Source organism: Bos mutus, chromosome 7, assembly GCF_027580195.1.
Source record: "Bos mutus isolate GX-2022 chromosome 7, NWIPB_WYAK_1.1, whole genome shotgun sequence".
Lineage (NCBI taxonomy): Eukaryota > Metazoa > Chordata > Mammalia > Artiodactyla > Bovidae > Bos > Bos mutus.
In genome coordinates this window covers 57,024,900-57,035,122 of record NC_091623.1, presented here as the reverse complement: position 1 = coordinate 57,035,122, position 10,223 = coordinate 57,024,900, and positions in this window count along the sequence as shown.

Sequence of the window (10,223 nt, the reverse complement as noted above, 5' to 3'; positions counted from 1 at the left end):
GGAAGGCGGGGCCACAGGCGACGGGGACGTTCTGGGCCGCACAGGCCCGGCGGCGCCGCAGCTACTGACTCCGCCCCTGCCGCGTCCTGGCTCCGCCCCAACCTCGGTCCCGCCCCCCGATCCCCGACCCCGCCCTATCTCGACTCGGGGCACGAGCGGGGCAGGTGGCGCCACCTGCAGACGACCAGTTAATAAATTAAACCGTTACCGAATTCAACGTGACACCAGCAGAGGGATTTGTGTTCCTCACCTGCCTTAAGCGTCTCATCAATTCTGGCGGCGGGATGAACCATCTGATCACATTTCACAGAGAGGAAACAGAAACCTAGAGAGGTTAGGGGGCCGTGGAAGAGCCTAAAGCCATCATTTATTCATCATTCATTTTCATTCATATATACAACAAATTAATTGATTAGATGTAATAAACATCAATATGAGCCAGGCACTGTGCTAGGCGCTGTGGACACAATGTTTAATATGGTAAATAGTGCTGCCCTCACAGATCGCAGTGTAGGGGGTGAAGTAGACGTTAAACAGTCAGTAATGTAATTATTAATTGCAAAGGTGATAAATTGTAGCGAGCGAGAGAGGCATATCACGGAATATTTGGAAAGTTCAAAAGTAATTCCCTAAAGAAGCAATTGAACTGACACTGTCACATGCAAAGTGTCTGAGGTGGGATGGAGAATTTCCTTAATACTCCTTTCTTCCCCTGCCTTTATTGAGTATGTAGATCCAGCTTAGTCACCTTAGTCAAATTCTTTCGTGTTGTACTGGCTTATATTTTTTAAAAATGGAATTATAAATCATATAGGTTACCTATAGAGGGAAGTAGAATAGAAAGGACAAAATAGAAGCTACACTTTTTAATTTTTTTTACTTTTTGGCTGGACTGATTCCTCACCAGGAATCTGAACCTGTGACCTGCATTAGAAGTGTGGAGCCTTAACCACTGGAGCACCAGGGAGGTCCCAGAAGCTAGGCTTTTAAAACTGTACCTTGTTTTATACATTCAACTTTACAAACATGTAGATATTTTATATAACTTTAAAACAAAATTTTAAATGTAAGATATCTAAAAAACAAAACTGAAATAAAATGAATTAACCTGTATATCCAATTGGTGACAAAATAACCCAGAGATGAACTCCTAGTGACTTTAAAACACCAGAATTTGACTGTCCATACTCAATATAGTGATGGTGGTGGTGGTGGAGATAAAATGGTTATTCTGAGCTTGTTGTACACTTAGTCTGGGATAAAGCAAAGGAGTGATTATGTCAGTATCAAGAACTGGGTTTTTCATAGGGAGTGAAGGAAGCACAGATGTAAGATTGATCACATTAAAGGAAAAAAAACCTGTGGTCTTGAATTTGGAGTATCACGATACATTTCGTCTTTATAAAAAGCAAACATTTGCTGCCTGTGTCCACTGAAAAGCCTGCAACAAGCATCCCACAGCCCCAGTTGTGCTCAGTCGTGTCCGACTCTTTGTGACTCCATGGACTGTAGCCCGCCAGGCTCCTCTGTCCATGGAATTTTCCAGGTAAGAATGCTGGAGTGGGTTGCCATTTCCTTCTCCAGGGGATCTTCCTCACCCAGGGATCAAACCCACGTCTCCTGCATAGGCAGGTGGATTTATTTTTTCTTTTTACCACCGAACCACTTCGGAAGCCCCCATAAGCCCAGACAGTGGTCTCTAAATACCATTTCCATTTGAAAGAGGCTAGGAATATTGAAGAAAACAACAGACTGAGTCAGGGGCAGGAAATGTACAGATGAACATGGCACATCTTTAAATACCAGAAAGGGAGTTATCAAAGACATTACCTACTAACATAATGTCAATGGGAACCAATTAGCAGCTTCCACTGGCCACAAATTAGACTATTTCACCTTCAATAAAGATCATGATCGCAGATCAAAATGAAGCAAATGTTCAACTTCATGCACTTGGGTTTTTAATTTTTTTGTTCTAAAATAATGTCAAATTGATGAAAAAGTTGCAGAAATAATGCACAGAACTCCCATAAACCTTTTGCCCAGATTCCTCAATTGTTAATGTTTCTGAATCCTTTGAGTATAAAATAGATATATGGTGTCTCATTAACCCTTAATGCTTCAGTGTTTATTTCTTTTTTAAAATTAATTATCTTGGGCCATGCTCTGTCTTTGTTGCTGTACTCAAGCTTTCTCTGGCTGCGGCAAGCAGGAGCTATTCTCTAGTTGTCGTGCACCAGCTTCTCATGGCAGTGGCTTCTTTTGTTGCGGAGCACAGGCTCTAGACTCATGGGCTTCAATAGTTGCAGCACACAGGCACAGCAGTTGTGGCACACAGGCTTAGTTGTCCCTTTGAGAGTGGGATCTTCTCAGACCAGGGATGGGACTCATGTCCCCTGCATTGGCAGGTGGACTCTTAACAACTGGACCACCAGGGAAGTCCCAGGGCTTATTTCTTAAGTAAAGTACATTCTTCTACATAATTATAGTATTATCTTCAAAATCAGAAAGTTAATATTGATCCAGTATCACCAGGTAGTTCCCAAATCCCATTCAAAGTTTCAATAAAGTTCTTTAAAGCTCCAGACTCCATTCTAGGATCACCTGTTATATTTTGCTGTGTAATTCAGTCTCCTGCAGTCTGGAACAATTCCTCATCCTTTCCTTGTCTTTCATGACCTTGATATATATATATATTTTTACATATGTCCATTTATTGATTGCTGGGAATACAGCTTATTGAGAATACATTGACATGCATTTGAGGGGAGAAATTAACCAAACCTGAACGGAAGCCATTCAATAAGCCTGAGAGTTAATAAGGTAGGAGAGATCAGATCTAAAGACACAATGTGTGGGGTGACTCCAACAACCATGGAGTCATCCTTAAGATGCCAGCTGCAAATACTTGGGGAACGTCTCTGTTCTGAATTACTTTGGAACTACCAGGAAAGAGAGAAGATCACCTTGCCTCTTTAGTTTAAACTAATAAGAGAAGGAAAGCTGTTCACTGATGTGCCAAAAAACAAAAAACTTGCTGTCACTTCGAACTGTTTTAAGGCAATTCCATTTTTACAAATTCTTCCACACCAATTTGTATGCTTTAGATTTATAAGCAGCTATAAGACTTAGGAAAGATTCACAACTGATGCAAAAGACTGTAGCCATATCATTCCAGTATCTGCTGATTCATGCTCTGTTTTAATACTAGCAGATTTTTACAGCATACTATTAATTTTTCCCCAAGGTGTTGAACTCATTGATATGATAAAGTGATATAAATTCAAAGAATTCCAGTTACACTTAAAAGGACAGAGAGATTAAATTACTGGAATGTCTCAGATCGTAATTTAAAATTATTTAATGATATATGTGGTACCTACGACATAAAGATTTTCATCTAAAGGTGGATAAAGCACTGAGACATACTCCTAACTGCAGAGCTACATGCCACAGAGTTTCTCCCAAACTTTTTAATGGGTATTGTTTTCTTAAGATGATAACATCAATGTTACTTGATATTCGAAATGGTTTGAACCGCTTTCTGTGGTAGCAGGAATAAAAAAGAGAAAACAGAAACGGACATACCCCAGCCCAGTGGAATAAAAAAAAAAGGTGGGGAGAAGATTTTGGCTTTTTTTTTAAGAGGCAGTCTGTTCCTTCCATGAACCGTGTGTTCTTTTTCCTTAAAGCTCTGGGGGTGGCGGGGGCGGGGAACCGGTCATGGCTTGCAGCGCTGAACAAACCGAGGGGACAAGCGCACATCTTGGATGTGATATCTGTCCAGAATCCAATGACCTTGATATTTTTGAAGATTACTGGCTAGTTACTTTGTAGAAAGCCTCTCAATTTGCATTTCTCTAATATTTCATCAGGGACAGAAACCACCGAAATTATACTGTGTTCCCAGTGCGTGTATCAGGAGGCAGACAATGTTACATACACACACAGACATATATAAATTATTTTTCATATTGTTTTCCCTTATAGGTTATTACAAAATATTGAGTAGAGCTCCCTGTGCTATACAGTAAATTCTCCTTTGTTTATCTATTTTATATATGGAGTGAGTGAAGTGTAAGTCGCTCCGTCGTGTCTGACTCTTTTCAATCCCATGAACTATACAGTCCATGGAATTCTTCAGGCCAGAATACTGGAGTGGGTAGCTGTTCCCTTCCGCAGGGGATCTTCCCAATCCAGGGACTGAGCCCAGGTCTCCTGCACTGCAGGCAGATTCTTTGCCAACTGAGCCACCAGGGAAGCCTAGTAGTGTGTATATGTTAATTGCAACCCGTCCCTCAACCCACCAGTCATTTTTGAAGGCTACTTGGGAACCAACTCAAAATCTTAAAAATTATGAACCTTGAAAATTGACAGGCAAATAGAGAATTAATTATTTACACTGGCTTATACCATCTGTGGGGCTTCCCAAGTGGCACTACTGGTAAAGAACCTGCCTGCCTTTGATGCCTGGGTCGGGAAGATGCCCTGGAGGAGGAAATGGTAACCCACTCCAGTATCCTTGCTGAAGAATTCCACGGACAGAGGAGCCTGGTGGGCTATTGTCCATAAGGTCACGAAGAGTCAGACATGACTGAAGCAACTTAGCACGAACACACACATACCATCTGTAGCTCCAGGTAACCACATAGATGAAGGGAAATTTCTCTTTACATATGTATTTCAAAAGTAAATAAAGAAGAGGAAGGGGATATATGTATACTTAATAGCTTATTCACATTGTTGAACAGAAGAAACTTTACAAACAGCATTGTAAAGGAATCAGAATAATTTTTCTCCAATAAGAAAAATAAATAAAAATGAAAAAGGAAATAATTTTAGAAAAGAAAAAAGAGTAAATGAAGAAGGATAGGATTTGAAAATAAACAACAGTTATCATTTTGTAACTCTTAATAGATTATGAATCTAGGTGATGCTTCTCACCAGCTGCTACCACCATGAATGAGAAACGCACTGACATTACCTGCCACCTCGGGTTACATACATGTATTACCTACGAAGTGTCCACTCCTAAATGCAATCAACCTCTAGATCCAGCTATTCATTTACATCATTGGAAGGACTGATGCTGAAGCTGAAGCTCCAGTACTTTGGCTACCTGATGGGAAGAGTCAACTCATTGGAAAAGACCCTGACACTGGGAAAGACTGAAGGCAGGAGGAGAAGGGGGCGACAGAGGATGAGCTGGTTAGATAGCATCATTGACCCAATGGACATGAGTGTGAGCAAACTCCAGGAGATGGTGGAGGACAGAGAAACCTGGCAAGTTGCAGTCCATGGAGTCACAAAGAGTTGGACACCACTTGCCACTTAACATTCATTTACAGGAAATTTGGGGGACAGTGGGACACATTAATGCCACCCTGTGTCCACAGAGACAGAAAGCAGATTAATGATTGCCAGAGGCTGAGGGATGGAGAGAGGAGGAGGGAGTAACTGCTTAATGGGTTCTGGGTTTCTTTTTGGAGTGGTAGAAAACTTCTGGATTAAATAGTGGTGAAGGTTGCCCAACATTTTGAATATCCTAAAAACCACCAAATGTATTTTTGAAACAGTTCTTAAGTGGTGAATTTTATGTTATGAGAATTTTGTCTGCAATTTTTAAAAAGCAAAAAGATACTCTAGGGATGCCATAAACAAGAAACTACAATACAATTGACCCACTTATTTAACAGAAAAAAAGGGGGGATATTGGGAGATTGGGATTTACATACACACAGTACTATACATAAAAGAGATAATAAGAACCTACTGTATAGCAGAGGAAACTCTGCTCAATACTCTGTAATGACCTATATGGGAAAAGAATGTAAAACAGGGTGGATATATGTTGAATGTGTATAATAACTGGCTCACTTCACTGTACAGCAAAAACTAACACAATATTGTAAATCAACTGTACTCCAATAAAAATTTTAAAAATAGGGACTTTCCTGGTGGTCCAGTGCAGAGGATACAGGTTTGATCCCTGGTCCGGGAAGGTCCCAGGTGCCATGGAGCAACTGAGCCTATGCGCCACAGCTACTGAGCCTGCCTGCTGCAACCACTGAAGCCCACGCACTTAGAGCCTGGGCTCCACAACAAGAGAAAAATCAGGTTATCCCCTGATAACCACAACTAGAGAAAAATCTGTGCACAGCAACAAAGACCCAGTGCAGACCAAGATAAATACATAAAATTTAAAAATTAAAGAAAAATAGAAAATAAAAAGTTTAATGGCAAAAAAAAAAAAAAGGCAAGAAAACAAAGGGATCAGAGGGGGAGAATGTGTACATTAAAAGTGATCAAAGAGAAGTGTCAACCAATTGGAGCCAGTGGACCGTGAGTCACATAAATCATTAACAAATTATAAGACAATCAGGTAAAGCAAACACTAGCTCTTTGGTAATATTAGGGAATTACTGCTCATTTCTTTAGGTGGGATGATAGTATTGAGGTGATGTTTTTAAAAGCCTGTATTTTAGATAAACACACAGAAATATTGATAGCGAGAGCATGTTGGGGATTTGCAAACAGGAGATTAGGGTGAAATTAGATGGGTTGAAGTTGGGTGGTGGGCTGATGGGGATTCATTAAACTAGTCTGTCCACTTTTATGTGTTAAATTTTTCCATAAATTAAAAAAAAATTTTGGTATGCTTCTTCCCAGCCTTTTATCTGGGCATCTTCTCCATTTATTAGGGCTTTCTGGCTTATGGTTGCTGCTGCTGCTAAGTCACTTCAGTCGTGTCCGACTCTGTGCGACCCCATAGACGGCAGCCAACCAGGCTCCCCCGTCCCTGGGATTCTCCAGGCAAGAACACTGGAGTGGGTTGCCATTTCCTTCTCCAATGTGTGAAAGTGAAAAGTGAAAGTGAAGTTGCTCAGTCGTGTCCGACCCTTAGCGACCCCATGGACTGCAGCCTACCAGGCTCCTCTGTCCATGGGATTTTCCAGGCAAGAGTACTGGAGTGGGGTGCCAGTGCCTTCTCCTCTGGCTTATGGTAGACACTCACTAAACATTGGGTAAAGCCCCACAGCTTAGCGGCTATAAACCCAGCTCCAAAGTTGAAATCTGCTCACTTCTTACTAATCGTGGGACCCTTGGGGTGTCACTCACTTCTGTTCCCCATCTCTAAATTGGGGCTATTAAGTTATGCCTACCTCCTAGGCCTACTGTAAATAGCATATAAATGAGATGTAAAAGACTTATTTTTTGTGTGTGGTATCATGTTCTTTTACATATCAGTTTATTTAGGTTAACACAATTCCACAAAAAATTAAACACAGAATTACCATGTGGTTCAGCAATTCCACTTCTAAATATGTGTGTGTGTGTGTATCAGTCACTCAGTCATGTTTGATTCTTTGCGACCCCATGGACTGTACCTGCCAGGCTCCTCCGTCCCTGGGGTTTTCCAGGCAAGAATACTGGAGTGGGTAGCCATTTCCTTCTTCAGGGGATCTTCCCAACCCAGGTCTCCCACACTGCAGATTGCTTACCATCTGAGCCACCAGGGAACTTCTCTGGGTATACATTCAAAAGAAATGAAAGCCGGAAGTCAGATATTTGTACCACTGTGTTCATAGCAGCATGATCCACAAGTACCAAAAGATGGAAGCAACCCAAGTGCCCATCCACAGAAAAATGGAATATCCATACAGCCTTAAACAGGAAGGAGAGTCTGACAGCTGCTGCAACGTGGATGATGTGATGGACGTGATGCTCAGTGAAAAGAGCCTGTCACAAATGAGGATTCCACTTATAGGAGGTCCCTGCTGCTGTTGCTAAGTCACTTCAGTTGTGTCCGACTCTGTGTGACCCCATAGACAGCAGCCCACCGGGCTCCCCCGTCCCTGGGATTCTCCAGGCAAGAACACTGGAGTGGGAGGTCCGAGAGGAGTTAATTTCACAGAGACAGAAAGTTGAATGGTGGCTGGCAGGGGCTGGAGGAGGGAGAAAGAGGAGTTAGTGTTTAGTGGAGACAGAGTTTGAGTTTTGTAGGGTGAAGTTTTGGAGATGGATGGTGGTGATGGTTGGACAACAATATGATACTTAATGTTGCTGAACCATATACTTAAATGGCTAAGATGGTTTTTTTAAGATGGCATGCTTTATGATATATGTATTTTATGGTAATTATGTGTATTTTAGCATTAAAAAAATACTTCAAGAGCAGTGCCTGGCACAGAGAGAAAACACTGTGCTTATTTTTTTTTTTTTTTAACACTGTGCTTATCAAATCACTGTAGAGTAATCGAAACAGCATTGCAGGACTGTCACCCCCCCAAGGGCACAGGGACACATATTCTTGTTCTCAGATATGTGCCCCAGGCCTGGGTCATCACAGAGGCTCCATTAAGACTTGATTTTTGGGGGGTAGGGGGTGGGGACGCTGCTTGCAATGCAGGATCTTAGTTCCCTGACTAGGGATTGAACCTGTGCCCCCCTGCAGTGGAAGCAAGAAATCCTAATCACTGTACTGCCAGGGAATTCCCAGATTTCATCTTCTGATCGCCTGACACCCTTCTGGTGCCTCATCACTTTACCTGGCCCTCCTGAGCCCTCTTTACACCATCCATCCTCTCCATGCCCTGCCCTGTCCAAACCCAGGGGAGTCAGCACCCCCCAGGGGCTGTGTTCAGCCCTGGAGTGTGCAGTCCCACAGGACCCCCAGTTCTCTCACTGGCCTTGGCCCCCTGGACCACACATCCTGATTCCACCTCCCAGGTCAGAACACCCCTGCGGCTCTGGGCTCTGAGCTCTTCCAGGAGAGATTTGTCAGGGTCTGTCCATCCTTCCTGGCAGGGCAGCCGGAGCCTGGAGGGCGTGCCACCACTCCTCCCCCCAGCCCCATCCCACTCTGGTGGCTCTCCTAGGGCTCAAGGGCACAACTGGCTTCTCTCAGAGGCTGGAGCTTCTAGAACAGCTGCCAGCGCTCAGGTGATGGGTGGGGGGAGACACGCGCGTGCGCGCGCGCACACACACACACGCACACGCACACACTCACGGTTATGTGATCAGAGTGGGGTGGGGCATTGCTCTGCCCCCTCCACAGTGAGAAGTGATCCTCAGGCCAGTCCTGCCCACACGGGCCAAGGGGAGAAGCTGGGTCCTGAGGAGACCCAGAGGAACCATCAGCGCCCTCCACCCCTCCTCTGTCACAGGTGTTCCCCCAGTGGGCACTCCTCAAAGGCTGGTCTAGGATGGAGTGAGCTGGGGTGGAGCTGACATCGAGCAAGGTGACGGCTGAGGAGGAGGCCAGGTGGGCGGTAGAATGTCAGCTGCTGCTGCTGCTGCTAAGTCGCTTCAGTCGTGTTCGACTCTGTGCGACCCCAGAGACGGCAGCCCACCAGGCTCCCCCGTCCCTGGGATTCTCCAGGCAAGAACACTGGAGTGGGTTGCCATTTCCTTCTCCAATGCGTGAAAGTGAAGTCGCTCGCTCAGTCGTGTCCGACTCTCAGCGACCCCATGGACTGCAGCCCACCAAGCCCCTCCGTCCATGGGATTCTCCAAGCAAGAGTACTGGAGTGGGGTGCCATTGAATGTCAGCAGTGAACCCCAACCTGGGGGCTGAGAACGGGGAGCAGTGGACACAGCCCACCCTTTCACACCCTCAGGTCTTAGGCCTGGCAGTCCTAGTGCCGGGGGCGTCTAACTGCCCAGCCCCCAGCCTTTCCTGCCTCCCTGCCTCGGGGCGGCAGGAAGAGGGTCCACCCAACCACACCCTCACCCACCCCAGGACCACGGTGGGATCTGCTCTGTCCTGCGCAGGGCATGAGCCATGGCGATGGGCGCCTGCAGTGAGACCCCAGCTCAGGAGCGCCACCTGGCAAAGAAAAAGAAGACAAAGGCGCAGCGGCAGGTTTCTGTACAGGAAGTTCGAATTATACATTTTAGTAACCGGGCGAGAGAAACGAGGCATCCGGGCAACAATGCAGGGGCCACAGGGAGAATAAGAGATCGAGAGCTAGGGTTTGGCGTAAATCTTACAAAGTGTATAAAGAATCTGTGTTTCTCTACAATAACAAAAAACCAAAGGCTACAAGAGCGGTTGTATATACAAAACACGGAGATATTGCTTCACTTGCAAACAGGTTCCTGACCAGACGGGGAGACAAGACAGAAAGGGGGGCACAGGATGGGGTGAAGGCTGGAGAGCGCGCTGCGTGCAAAAAGGAGGGGGAGGTGGGGAGAGGGTCTTCTCCCAGCATAAATCTACA